The sequence below is a fragment of the Macaca nemestrina genome, chromosome 8, assembly GCF_043159975.1.
Source record: "Macaca nemestrina isolate mMacNem1 chromosome 8, mMacNem.hap1, whole genome shotgun sequence".
NCBI classification, from domain to species: Eukaryota; Metazoa; Chordata; class Mammalia; order Primates; family Cercopithecidae; genus Macaca; species Macaca nemestrina.
This window is the reverse complement of record NC_092132.1, coordinates 42,760,471-42,775,262: the sequence shown is the minus strand read 5'-3', so window position 1 is coordinate 42,775,262 and position 14,792 is coordinate 42,760,471. Positions and strand designations below refer to the sequence as shown.

Sequence of the window (14,792 nt, the reverse complement as noted above, 5' to 3'; positions counted from 1 at the left end):
GCAGTGGTGTGATCTCAGCTCACTGCAACCTCTGCCTCCCATGTTCAAGCGATTCTCCTGCCTCAGCCTCCTGAGTAGCTGGGACTACAGGTGCGTGCCACCACACCCGGCTAATATTTGTATTTTTAGTAGAGTGGGATTTCACCATGTTGACCAGACCGGTCTTGAACTCCTGACCTCAGGTGAGCCGCCATCCTCAGCCTCCCAAATTGCTGGGATTACAGGTGGGGGCCACACTGCGCTCCACCTATTAACATGTTTAATAACAAGATCTAGTGTGGGTCTAACAACTGAGGTAATAATGGAGTTATCATGAGCATAAATGAGATTTCAAGGTCTGCAGTAGGTGTTATGCAATATGGAAATATCTGTGATTTCTCATAGTGACAAAGTCACAGGTCACAGGTCCTGCTGAGCCTAGTGTGGTTTGTTTCCTGTAGTTATAGTAAAGAAAACGCTAGGTGTGGTTAAGAGGTTAGTGCAAATAAAAATATGAAATATTTTTCTTAGCCAAGATCACAGACTCCTTGAATTCTATCCACAGATGCCTTGGGAGTCTGAGGAACCCCAGATTCAGCACCCCTGCTTAACCTGCTTTTAAGAAGAAAAAAATGGAACTTGGTAAACTTCACTCAAAGGAGAGACCCACTAATACCTCCACCTACCTCACACCCAGTGAAGGTCTGGCTGTCCCTCTTTCTTCATCTGTTCAGGCTGCTGTAACAAAATGCTGTAAGTGGGTGACTTATAAACAACAGACATTTATTTCTCACAGTTCTGGAGGCTAGAATGTTTGAGATTAAGGTGCCAGCAGATTCAGTGTTTTGTCAGGGCACTGTTTCTCATAGATGGAGTTTTCTCACTGTGTCCTCAGATAGTGGAAGGGACAAACAGGTTCCCTTGGGCCTATTTCCTAAGGGCACTAATCCAAGAGCCCGCATGACCTAATGACCTCCCAAAAGGCCCCAGGTCCAAGTACCGTCATCTTGGGAACTAGGATTTGAATCATAAATTTTGGAGGACACAAGCATTCAGACCATAGCGTGCTCTGAACTCCTAACTGAGACTTGCAGTGAAGGTAGAGAAGAAGGACTGAGGCCAAAAAGCAGTCAGCATTTTTGGTTCCAAACCAAATTTGCCATATTTCAGGTCTAGAGCCCAACAGAGAAAGATCCTGAGGGCTGCAAGACTTGCAGACCTCGCCTCCAGTGGGCAGCTGGAGTGAGGAAAAACAAGGCATGGGGTGAAAGGGATATAAACAAAGTATGGCCTTGGGGGTTAAAAAGTCTGTTTTCATGGGGTTCTTCTGAATATTCTTGGGCCAGTTATTTTAACCTGCTCAGCTTCAGTTTCCTCAACTGCAACGTAAGATTTACATAACTATACCCAAGGAAATCAGGGGTGTTGAGAAGAGTTTAAGTGAGATAATCAATGTGAACATGTTTGGCAAAGACTGAAGTAGTGCTATTCCAACTGTAATGTGCATGGAATCCCTTGGGGGTCTTGCTCAAACAGGTTCTGCTTCAGTGATTCTGGGTTGGGCCCCCACATTCTGCATTTCTACCAAGCAGCATCCCAGGTGGTACCTAAGATGCTACTCTGAGGACCACGCTTCGAGTAGCAGGGTCTAAACTACTCTACAAATGTGCCTAATTATTATTGCCTTTTTTTTTTTTTTTTTTTTTTTTTTTTTTTTTTTTTTGAGACGGAATTTCGCTCTGTTGCCCAGGCGGGAGTGCAGTGGCACAGTCTCGGCTCAGGGCAACCTCCACCTCCCAGGTTCAAGTGATTCTCCTGCCTCAGCCTCCTGAGTAGCTGGATTACAGACATGTGTCACACCCAGGTAATTTTTGTATTTTTAGTAGAGACAGGGTTTTGCCATGTTGGCCAGGCTGGTCTCAAACTCCTGACCTCAAGTGATCCATCCACCTCAGCCTCCCAAAGTGCTAGGATTACAGTCTTGAGCCACCATGTGTGGCCCTATTATTGCCATTTTAATATTCTACCCTCTGACCCAAGGAGAATGATAGCTGAAGATAGGGAGGTAGGCCCAGCTCATCTCATGAGGCCAGTCTTCTGCTCAGCAGGACACGCTGGTCTTGGAACTCCACCTCCCCTTTGCTGCCTACCACCACCAGGTCATGATGAAGACTGGCCACAGCCAACTCAAAGAATGCTTCAAACCAAGTCAGTAGAAACTAGTCAAACATGGGGGGTGGGGGCAAAGACTGAATGGGATATTTGTGCAAAAAAAAGAAATGTATGCAGAAAATATTTTGCATTTGTAATGCAGAATATCTCACAAAATTCCCAGAGAATACAACATATGTTTCATCTTCTGGTTTTTTTAAGTAAGATCAATCATTCCTGCACAATTATTTGAAAGCATCCCCTTTCTCATGGCTCTCATGAAGTGAAGAGCCTTTGATAGCTCCTGTTGTTTACATTTACTCTAAGCTTCTGTCTAAGAATGACCAGGAGCAGAAAGGTCAGTGCAGCTGAGAATGTGGAAGATATTATAGAACTCTTGGGCACTGTTGGAGGGAGTGTCAACTGGAACCAGTACCACCACTTAGGAAAGCAATCTGGCTTTAGACAGAAGCTTAGAGTGAATGTAACCAACAGGAGCTATCAAAGGCTCTTCACTTCATGAGAGCAATGAGAAAGGGGATGCTTTCGAAGAACTGTGCAGGAATGATTGATCTTACTTAAAAAACCAGAAGATGAAACATATGTTGTATTCTCTGGGAATTTTGTGAGATATTCTGCATTACAAATGCAAAATATTTTCTGCATATATTTCTTTTTTTGCACAAATATCCCATTCAGTCTTTGCCCCCACCCCCCATGTTTGACTAGTTTCTACTGACTTGAGATGTTGAGATGAAGCATGCACATATCCTATGATCTGTGAAAAACTCTGGAATATATATTTTTTCCAAGGAAGTTCTCCCACAAGTTCATAAGGATGCTCATCATGAAACTGATTGGGGTAGCTGGATGTTGAAGGCAGCTTAGGTGCTTATCAGTAGAGAAAAGGATTAGTAAAATATGGCAGATGTGGACTGCTGAATACTAAGTAACAGTAAGAAATAACCAACTGGAATTATACTGCAGCACTATAGATCTTTAAAATCCAGGGGTAGCCAGGAACAGTGGCCCATGCCTGTAATTACAGCACTTTGAGAGGCTTGGATGGGAGGATTGCATGAGCCCAGGAGTTTTCAGATCAGCCTAGGCAACATAGTGAGACCCTGTCTCTACAAAAACTAAAAAACTAAAAAAATAGTTGGGTGTGGTTGCAGATGCCTGTAGTCCCATATATGTGGGAGACCGAAGTGGGAGGATCACTTGAAGCTTGGAGATTGAGGCTGTAGTGAGCCAAGATCGCATCACTGCACTCCAACCTGGGTGACAGAGTGAGACCCTGTCTCAAAAAACAAACAAAAAAATACCGAGGGGTAAGGGAAAAACATAGGAAATAGGAAAGGATATATAGTACATTATCATTTTTGTAAAGACATCTCACCTAAAATAATATAACTTTTGTAAGAAGGCATCCATGCATATCTAAAGATATATTAAACATATTAAAGTAGGTGCTATGAATTGAAGGAAATATAATTAGGGTTTAGAGGTATAAAGGAAAAATAAAAAGTAAAATAAGGGAAGAACTTTGTTTGGATTAATGATGAAGTACTTAAAAACTGAGCTTTTAATTCAAATTTCTTCACCTGCGGTAGAAAAGTATTAGAGCAAAATCACTCCTCACTCCCCAAACCCTGTTCTACCACAGTGTGTAGGGGTCTTCACAGTCCATCGCTGCATGACCTAAACCAAAGCTAGTTCTCCATCTCGGGTGCCATCTTCCTCACCATCACCTCACAACAGGTCTTTAACTCTTCCTCTTTGACATTTTTTCGCTAGAGTCAACTTCTTTTCATCTTAGCTTCTTGCTACATCCACCTTCAATATGTCCCTAGCAGACAGGGCTGAGTCCCGGTGTGATGTGGACAACTTCAGATAAAGATGTATTAGGGCCAGGTGCGGTGGCTCATGACTGTGATCCCAGCACTTCGGGAGGCCAAGGCAGGGGGATTGCTTGAGTCCAGGAGTTCAAGACCAGCCTGGGAAACATGGTGAAACTCCATCTCTACAAAAACCACAAAAATTATCCAGGTGTGGTGGGATGTGCCTGTAGTGCCAGCTACTTGGGAGGCTGAAGTGGGAGGATTACTTGAGCCCGGGAGGCAGAAGTTGCAGTGAACCAAGATCATGCCACTGCATTCCAGTCTGAGTGACACAGTGAGACCCTGTCTGGAAAAAAAAAAAAAAAAGTTAAGATGTGTTAGATCAGGGATTTGTCTTCTGTGGGTTTGGTGACACCACTGATTTGACATAGAACCTTAGGAAGTCCCTTCATTGTGCTTCTCTCCCCTGTAGCACATTCCACACAGCATGATCATCTGTAATTCAGGTGTCTCTGTTCTCCGTTAGACTGTAAGTTCATGGAGGATCAGAACCTTAATTACCGATGTCCACTGCCCAGAACTAATCACATAAGAAGCCTGTCTCTAATAATGTTTGAGAAATGAATGGATTCCCCAGTCCCCTGAATCAGATGATGGAACAATTTGGCCTCTAACTAACTTACACATCTAATTCAAAACTTTAATTGGTTGTAGTTTCAAAGTACTTGTGTGATGGTCCTAGAGTATGCCACATAATAAATATGCAATAACAAGGAGAGTGTTGTCCTAGTTCTGAAGTCCTGGCATAAAGTACCATGTCCATATTTCCCTTTCCTTCAGGACGCTGAGAGAATGCATGTGTGCTCCAGGCAATGACTGGATGAAACAAAAAAGAGAGTCTAGATACCATTAAAGTGTTCGACTCTTGGATTCCTACGGTTTGGGATGCGAAGCAGAACTGGGTGAAACTGTAGGTGAGTGCCTGTGCAGGAAAATAGCGGGTATACATCACTGGCACCTTGCCTCTTTCAGAAAAATCAAGAAGACACGCCTGTCTTCTGTGCAGTCAGATCTGGCGTGCCCATTACCAGCAGGGTTGGATATGTGCCTGGTTGGCTGCTTATGGGAAAGTCTGCATTTTTTCCACTATTGGAGTGATAGATACACGCAGCAGCGGCCACACCCACCTCCAGCCAAACTGTACAGCACATGACTCAGCATCCTGGGAATCTCCGGCCTAGCTCGGACTACAGGTGCACCCATCCTGATTGGCACATTCTCCAGGAGGTGATCAGAGCCTCTTGAGATCTGGAGGGAGTATGGCCTGGGAGTGGGAAGGAGCAGGCTGTCATGCCTGTGGGTAGAGGTCGCAGGCTGTCATAACCAATGTGAACGAAGTGCCCAGTACAAGGCCTTGGGTCTCTGGAACTGGCTTTTCTTGTACTGATCACTTTCTCAAAAGGAAATGTTAATTTTAAAACGTGCTTTTTCATGGCTGCCTTTGTCGGACAGGGTGAAAGGCAGTGGTGAAAAAGCACATTTTAAAGGACAGGACATTGCTTCACACCCAGCTAAGTGGAATGAAAAGACCCTCACAGCCCAAGGGAGAGCAAGTAGGTGGTGAAACGGGTTCAGCTAGGGCCTGCCTCTAAGGTCCCATCAGCACAGCAGCAGCAGTGTTCAGTTCCAGAAGTCATTTGTGGTCTGCTGGGACTCCGGGTGGTTGGCTTCTGCTGCCTGCTGCTCCAGGATAGAATCCAAACTCCAAGCATAATGCAGAACGTCTCAACTTAAATTTGGGTATACAGCTACTGCGGGACTGGTGTTTGTTCCCTGGTGCATTCAGGTTTGAAAGCTGCCGTCTGTCCAGCTGTAAGCAGGCTGGAAGGACTAGGAACGTGCTGCTCAGAGGTTGTTTACCTCCCCTGTTCCCCACTCCTGAGTCTCCAACCCTCCCTCTCCTCCCTTCCTCCCCCAATCCCGGGTCCCCACCCCACCCCTCCTCCTCCCCGACTCCTGGGTCCCCAGTCCCTCCACCCTCCTCCACTCCCTTCCCTGTCCCTGGCCTTCCCTCCCCTCTGATGCTCCTCCCACTCTCCTGGGTCTCCAGGTTCCCTCCCATCTCTCCCCAACCCCATCCCCACCCAGTCCCCAGCCCTCCCACCCTCCTCCGCCCACTGCCTGTGGCCTGAGTTCACAAAACTCCCTTCACCTTTTGGGGCAGTGGGCTTTAATAATTCTTGGGATATAGCAACACTAGAAAAGGAATGGGATTAACTGGGAGGAAAAAGTGGAAAGATGAGGAAAAGGGCCGTAGTGGAAGGTGATATAGGTCCTTTAGCAAGAGCAAAAATTAGGAAAGATTAGTGTATCTCAACCTTGGCTGCATGTTAGAATCACTTGAGGAGGTCTTAAAAATCACCACTTCAGGCCAGGCGCGGTGGCTCATGCCCATAATGCTAGGACTTTGGGAGGCTGAGGCAGGTTGATCACTTGAGTTCAGCAGTTTGAGGCTAGCCTGGCCAACATGGCAAAACCCTGTCTCTACTAAAAATACGAAAATTAGCTGGGCATGGTGGCCCACACCTGTAATCCCAGCTACTCGGGAGGATGAGGCTGGAGCACCCTTTGAACCTGGAAGGCGGAGGTTGCAGGGAGCCAACATCGCACCACTGTATTCCAGCCTTGGTGACAGAGTGAGATTCCATCTCCAAAAAAAAAAAAAAAAAATCCCCACTTCAGCCACATCCAATACCAATGAAGGTGAGACTCAAGACGTGTGTAGTTTTTAGAGCTCTCCAAAGAGATTCTAATGTGCTGCTAAGGTTGAGAACCGTTGCTCCAGATTCAGACAAGACATTAAGGAAAGGACAGTGGCTCTGTTTGTTTGTTTCTTTCTGCTCGTTAGCTGAAGAATTAGACAATTGTCCAAACGATCGCTGGTGCTTGTGCACACTCTGTGTCTTACCACATCTGACGATAATTGCTATCAGGCAAGGACATTTAGTATGAATCCACTTAAAAAGAGAATCATGATTTTGTAATCAATGTGAAAAATGTTTGATTGGAACTTCCTACTGAGAAGTGAAATTAAAAGATATTAAAATATATTTTCTTAGTTTAACAAATCTAAATTATAATTGCAACTATTCATTAATTGTTACAAAATGAATTATATGTTAGTTACTTTTCTCAATATTCATTTCCTAACGGAATTCTATATGATAACATGTTTCACTTGGACTTTTAAACCCTATCATAGAAGAGGTGGAGTTTTTTGGTTGTGTTTGTTTTGCAAAATAAGAGTTTATCAGCGTGGGCAACATGGCAAAACCCCATCTGTATGAAAAAGTACAACAGCAATCAGCTGGGCATGGTGGTGCCTGTGATCCCAGCTACTTGGGAGGCTGAGGTCAGAGGATCGCTTGAGCCCAGGAGGTGGAGGTTGCAGTGAGCCAAGATCATGCCACTGCACTCCAGCCTGGGCAACAGAGCAAGACCCTGTCCCAAAGAAAAGAAAAAATATAAAAAAGAGTTTATTAGTTTTCCTAAAAGCCTTTTTTTATTCTTTGATATTTAAATTATTTTCTTTTGAAGGGCCAAGTGGCACTGTCTTTCTCAGCACTCTGCTCTTCAATTATGAACTGGTCTAAACATGCCAAATCTTCATTTGTCAATGTCTTGACAAGTATTTGTCAATTTGCCAATATTACTTTTGTCACTTTCATGAAATCCTGTATCTTTTGCAAGTTTTGCAGCTTCACTCTGAAGGCAATTTGCATAATATTTACATTACATTTGCTGAATTTTTACAATGGCAAGAGACTGACCCACAGAAACCTAATCAGTGGGGCAGTAGTGTTAACTGAAGTGATGTTTTAACCTAATCAGTGGGGTAGTAGTGTTAGCTGAAGTGATGTTTTAATAGGGACCAGTTTTAAAAGTGACTAATATATGTATTGTGAATATATTATATTCACTAATATATGTATTGTGTATATAATGTATATAATATATTCACTAATACATGTATTGTGAATATAATATATTCACTATATTAATATATGTATTAGTGAATATTTTCACTACTGAACTTCCTAACTTCAAGGAATTGGATAATGAACACCTGAGTAATGATAAATAGACATATACTTATTGCATATTGACCCATATATACACAAAAGAGGTAACTGTGCACTGTAAAGTATATACTAGTTAACACAGATTGCGGCCGGGCGCGGTGGCTCAAGCCTGTAATCCCAGCACTTTGGGAGGCCGAGACGGGCGGATCACGAGGTCAGGAGATCGAGACCATCCTGGCTAACACAATGAAACCCCGTCTCCACTAAAAATACAAAAAAAATTAGCCGGGCGTGGTGGCGGCGCCTGTAGTCCCAGCTACTCGGGAGGCTGAGGCAGGAGAATGGCGGGAACCCGGGAGGCGGAGCTTACAGTGAGCCGAGATCGCGCCACTGCACTCCAGCCTGGGCGACAGAGCGAGACTCCGCCTCAAAAAAAAAAAAAAAACAAAAAAAACAAAAAAAACAAAAAAAACACAGATTATTGTACCTTGTACGTAAATGTGGCATTTCAGACAATGTTACTATTTCCTGTACCTGAAGGAGTAGGCATGTTAACTGAGTTTTAGTCAGTGTGTCTTCACAAAGGAAGTGACTGCTAGTTTTTCTATATAGTAATCATAATAATCTCTAATACTTATTGAGCTAAGGCTCTGCTCCAAGCCTATTACCGTATTTACAGCAGCTCTCTGACCAATATGAATAATGCTATCTCCAGGTTGTAAATGAGTTCACATGGATGCTCTATGTTGCTAATGCCTCTTGAAATAACTGGAAGCATTCTGCAACTGGTCTTCACCGGTAGAAAGCCTCTCTCCTTAGTCCAGCCTGAAAAAGCATTTCCTTGGCCCTGGACAGGAAGATAGCTCTGTATATATGGCTTTCTGGCCTGAACATTCATCTCAGAACCCTGAGCTAGGTTGGACTCCTCTGGCAGCAGTTCAGACCCCTCCCAGTACAGCCCCTTAGCCCCGCTTCTACACCCCAGTGCTCAGATGTCCACCAGCTCCTGAGGCACCTTGTTTTCTTTTTCTTTTTAAACAATTATAATTGTTCAAAAGTTTTTCCTTGTGCCAAGATTTTTCCACCCACCCCACCAATCCCAGTTCCGCTGTTGGGGAATTACTACCCTAAACCAATAGAATTCCTTTTCTTTCTTCTTTTTTTTTAATAGGCAAAGGCTCACTCTGTTGCCCAGGCTGGAGCCTAGTGGCTCAAACACAGCTCACAGCAACCTCAAACTCTTGGGCTTAAAAGATCCTCCCGAGTAGCTAGGACTGCAAGTGCACACCATCACACCTGACTAATTTTTTTACTTTTGTAAAGAAGAGATCTCATTATGTGGCCCAGGCTGGTTTCGAACTCCCGGCCTCAAGAGATCCTCCCATCCCTGTCTCCCAAAGCGTTGGGATTACCGGCATGAGCCACTGCATCTGGCCTAGAATTCCTTTTCCGTGGGGATATTCTCCAAGGAGCGGAAGGCACTCACCTGAACTGTGGCGAGATACTCCATGCAGTGGGTATACACCTCTGAAGCACTTGTTCAGCAGGCTGTAAACCTAGAACCAGAGATTTTACTGGAATTGAGCAGTCAATTAGTGAAATAAATTAGGACCCATTGAATAAAGGTTAAAAACGGGCCAATAAATTACTTGTAAAATGTTTGCCTCATCTTCCAAAACAAAGGGTGGGTTTTTCCCCCAGACACCGTGTAGAAGGTGCCTGAAGCTATTAAGGAGAATGTGATAAAGGGTCATGAGGTTAATAACCCACCTCCCAGGCCTGGCTGCCTACAGTTTGAGATTCCCTCGGGGAAGTGCCTCTGCATCAGTTTGTTTTGACAGCTGACCTCTTTCTGAAGCAGAGGTTCTCTCAGAGATGGCCCTGGAGTCTCAGTGGCCACCATCTGGCTGGCTCCTCCCTTTCAGAAGGATGACAAGCTTGGTGCAGGAGAAGCAGCAGCCTCGCAGTTCTATTTTGCTGGGCTCAGATGAGGAAGGCAGGTGGACTGTGTACAGAAGGGAGGAGGCCATTTTTAGTTTCCTCCTTTTCTTATGTTTTTTGAGATGGTGTCTCGCTCTGTCACCCAGGCTGGAGTGCAGTGGTGTGATCTCAGCTCACTGCATCCTCCGCCCCCGGAGTTCAAGAGATTCTCCTGCCTCAGCCTCCTGAGTAGCTGGGACTACAGGCACCTGCTGCCACACCCATCTAATTTTTGTATTCTTAGTAGAGACAGGGTTTCGCCATGTTGGCCAGGCTGATCTCGAACTCCTGACTTCAAGTGACCCGCCCACCTCAGCTTCCCAAAGTGCTGGGATTACAGGCGTAAGGCACTGCTCCTGGCCTGCTTTCTCCTTTCCTATGTTGAAGAATGTTTCTGGGTTTGGGAGTTCAGGGGCTTTTCTCTGTTTACCTGTCTCCTCATCATTTACCTGGGGAGAGAATTGGCCTAAAGGAGCAATGTGAAGGATGGCACCTTCCTGTCCTCGTGAGGGGACTCGAGACCTGCTGAGGGCTCCTCTGTGGCCTACAGCATCAGTCCTCCCCACAGGCACATGCCTGTCCATCTGATGGCCCAGCTGGCAGCCCAGTTATGGGTAAGGGCAGGAAGAGTGAGGGTGCTGGATCTAGAGAAGAGAGGGCAGGAGGCATGGCTGCCTTTAAGAGAAAATAGCAGTAAGACTGGCACTAAACCCTAAAATCAGGGTTTCAACCCAACTGTTGGGTCCTTGATGGAAGCTTCCTCTCTGGGCTTCACCACTCCCTCAGAGTTTTCTGAGCATGTGTAAAGCTTCCTCCATAGCCATCCAATCCTTTGATGCCAGGTCTGACTTTGGTAGAGTCCAGAAAAGGAAACTGAGAAGCTGGGTGTGTTGCTAGAAAGATGAGTGTGATAAGGACCAAACACAACTGCACTGGGCGCTGGGCTACATCTCTGTGAAGTTATCTCCTTTGGCCTTACTACAAGCTGCCAACATGCCCTCCTCCACAGAGGAAGGAACAGAGGTGCACAGAGAGAAGTCTAAAAACAAGTCACATTGCTGGTGGGTGGACAGGAGCCCAGGCAGGCTGCTCATTGCTTCCCTGTCCTGGTGTGGTGTGTGCCTGGGGACCATGGCCACTCTGCCAGGCTGGGCCCACGAAGTGTTCTCTAAAACCTGGAGTCCTTACTCCTGGTTACAGGAACGGTTCCCAAGCCTGGGTGATCATGAGCTGCCCATTAGGAAGTCCAAATACAGATTCCTGAGTCCCTTCCCTGACTTCATACCTCTGGCATAGGGCCTGGGAGTCAGTAATTTCCAAGCTCTCCTCAAGTGGTTTTGATAATCAACCAAGTGCAGGAACCATTGGGTTAGATCATTAGTGGGGCCTTTGTAATGAGCATCACCTAAGTCCAGGCACCTGCTTTCCTGGACTTAGACTCAATTATAAGGCTGCAAAACACACTAGTGTATATCTCTGGAACTGTAAGTCTGGCTCTGGCCATTTAGTCACTTGACCAATGTACATGAAATACCCATCTTGTACCTGTGCTGTTTCAGGAATGGGGATATACCAGAAGAGGCAGGGCTACTGCTCTCATGGAGCATGTAGTCTAGCAGAGATATCCAAAACCCCTTTGCTTCCACTCCAGCACCTTTCTTTCCACCACCTTTACCTCCTTGCATCTTTTTTATTTTCCTGGTCTTCAGACCTTATGAGATCATAAACTTTCTTATTAAAAAAATTTTTTTTGAGACAGGGTCTCACTCTGTTGCCCAGGCTGGAGTGCAGTTGTGCAGTCATAGCTCACTGCAGCCTTGACTTCCTGGGCTCAAGTGATCCTCCTGCCTCAGCCTTCCAAAGAATTGGGATTACAGGCCTGAGCTACTGCACCTTGCCCATAAACTTCTCTTTTCAAAGTGGAATCTATGTCCAATTCATTTCTAGACTATCATTTTCTCCTGGACTCACCCCTACACCCAGTCACCTATACCTAGTATAATAGTTTGCACTCTGTAAATATTTGTTAAATAAATGCGTTTATTCATTCGTCAAAGATTTAGAGTGCCTATGACGTGCCAGGCATCGTTGTTGGTACCAGAACAATGATGAGAGTGAAGCAAGCAAGGTACTTAGGGTGCACAATTTAAGGAGACACTTACTCTAGGATCATGCAAGTGCACCTGAGCCTGAGGACCTCCTTAAATGTTGTGCCCTAGGTGCCCTGGCTCTTTGCAGGGATAATGCATGTTGCCTGTCCTAAGTCTTTTTCATTTGTGTGTGATCTGCCTTTTCAGCCAGATTGTGAGGCCTTATTCTGGTTTGTCTCTTCCTCCTCTTCCTGCACTACCTCCTGCCTTATACGATGTTTTCTAGAATCTTGTCCCCGATCATCTGCCTGGGAATCCCTGGTAGCCCTTGTTTAAATTTCAATTTTCCAGGCCAGGCATGGTGGCTCATGCCTGCAATCCCAGCACTTTGGGAGGCCAAGGCCAGTGGATCACTTGTCGTTAGGAGTTTGAGACGAGCCTGGCCAACATGGTGAAAACCCGTCTCTACTAAAAATGCAAAAAAATTAGCCAGGTATGGTGGCATGCTCCTGTAATCCCAGCTACTGGGGAGGCTGAGGCAGGAGAATTGCTTGAACCTGGGAGATGGAGGTTGCAGTGAGTCAAGATCGTGCCATTGCACTCTAGGCTGGGCAACAAGAATGAAACTCTGTCTCAAAAATAAAAAGTAAAAAAATAATAAGAAGATAAAATTCAGTTTTCCAAGTCCCACCTATTGAGTCAGGTTCCTTGAAGGTGACACTGAGGAATATGCATCACTGACAAGCTCCCTGAGTGGCTGAGGCACATTGAGGACCCCTGGCTCACTGGTTTGTTCAGTCAGTAGGATTAATGCTGAACAATACTAGAAGAAGAACACAGGGAGAAGACGGGGGAACAGGGGTATTTAATATGCATCAGTGCCTTTGGATTCTGTTTACAAAGACAGAAAAGGAAGGCAAGGGAAGAAGGCAGTCTAGAGGTGTACATGCTGGCCTGGACTCTGCCCTATGTGCTCTATAGGAAGATCTTGGCCAGCTCACCCTTGCACTTTAGCTGGGCCACTCTGGACCCTGCCTCCTCCTCTCCTCCTCCTCCTCCTCCTCCTCCTTCTCCTCCTCCTCCTCCTCCTCCTTCTCCTCCTCCTCCTCCTCCTCCTTCTTCTTCCTCTTCCTCTTCCGCCTCCTCTTCCTCCTCTTCTTCCTCTTTTTCTTTCTTTCTTCTTTTTTTTTTTAATACAGTGTCTCACTCTATCACCTAGGCTGGAGTGTTAATGGCATGATCTCGGCTCACTGCAACCTTTGGCTCCCAGGTTCAACCAATTCTCAGCCTTCCAAGTAGCTGGGACTATAGGCACATGCCACAACCCCTTGCTAATATTTTGTATTTTTAGCAGAGATGAGGTTTCACCATGTCGGCCAGGCTGGTCTGGTACTCCTGACCTCAGATGATCCACCTGCCTCAGCCTCCCAAGGTGTTGGGATTACAGACATGAGCCACTGCGCCAGGCCCTTTGACTCTTTTTGAGTTGCCCACACTGCCTGCCCAAGGAGCTAGAGGCTGACACTGTCAGCTGCTTTGGCAGCTGTGCCAAAAGTTTCTCTGGTGTGGGGTAGGGGCAGGTGGGTTGATGGCTGGCTGGGGGATGGGCATGAGTGTGGCAGGGCAAACAAAGCACGTGGGAAGGTCTGTAAGTTCATCTCTGACTTCTAAGACGGGTAGCTATCATTTTTACGTGCTTCACATGGTACGCTGCATCAATGCCCACACACTTTGGGGTGACAGATACATATTGTTTAATGGTAATTATCTGGATGAGAGAAATCACTTGTGTGAGTTACCAGTAAACCCAGTTTGCAGGGTGGAGCACACCTTTGGCTTTCCCAATCCATTAGCCCCTTGGCGGTATCACCATGTGATTCCTCTTGCTGTCCAACCACACCCAGCTCCCTCATAGAAGAGTTCAGGAGTGAGTCTCAAATCTGCATTTTAGCTTGTTCTTAAAAGGATTCAGGCAGAGAGATGGAGGACATAAAGTTCAGCTCAGGAGGCAATTTGGGACACTGTTGGCATCTGGGTAACCATCCAAGTGCCCCTAAATGACAAATTATTGACATAAGGCTTCCAACAGCAGGTCATTAAAGTTGAATTAATTAATAACCTATTATTTGCTTGTAAGGTTGAGGACAGTGGTTTTGAAGCTTTTATGTGTATCACTATCACCTATTAAGCTTGTTAAACAGGTGCCCCACCCCAGACTCTTAAGAGCTGAGGCCTGGAAATTTATCCTTTCACCAAAACTCCCCAAGCACTTCACATACACACACACACACACACACACACACACACACACACACCCCATGAGCTTATCTCTGGTTCTTTGAACTAGGAAGTTCTGCAGTGTTTTTTTCTTTATTTCTTTTTTTTTTTCTTTTTGAGACAAGATCTGGCTTTATTGCCCAGCCTGGAGTACAGTGGCACAATCTTAGCTCACTGTAACTTCTGTCTCCCAGGCTCCAGTCATCCTCCTGCTTCAGCCTCCAGAGTAGGTGATACTACAGGCACACGCCGCCACACTTGGCTAATTTTTGTATTTTTTGTAGAGACAGGGTTTTGCCATGTTGCCCAGGCTGGTTTCAAACTTGTGAACTCCAACAATCTGCCGGCCTCAGCCTCCCAACACGGAGATTACAGGCATGAGCCACCGCACC

The 14,792-nt window shown here is 45.6% G+C and overlaps 1 long non-coding RNA gene across 6 annotated transcripts in view; it reads left to right on the top strand.

The window, feature by feature from the left end:
• The window catches only part of LOC105476032 (uncharacterized), a 55,760-nt gene that overhangs the window by 7,116 nt on the left and 33,852 nt on the right, over nucleotides 1-14,792 (top strand). For all 6 annotated transcript variants that reach the window (XR_011606840.1, XR_011606839.1, XR_983795.3 and 3 more), the window contains exons 2-3: nucleotides 545-732; nucleotides 4,812-4,945. This is a non-coding gene — a long non-coding RNA (uncharacterized lncRNA). The remainder of the gene's footprint in view (nucleotides 1-544; nucleotides 733-4,811; nucleotides 4,946-14,792) is intronic.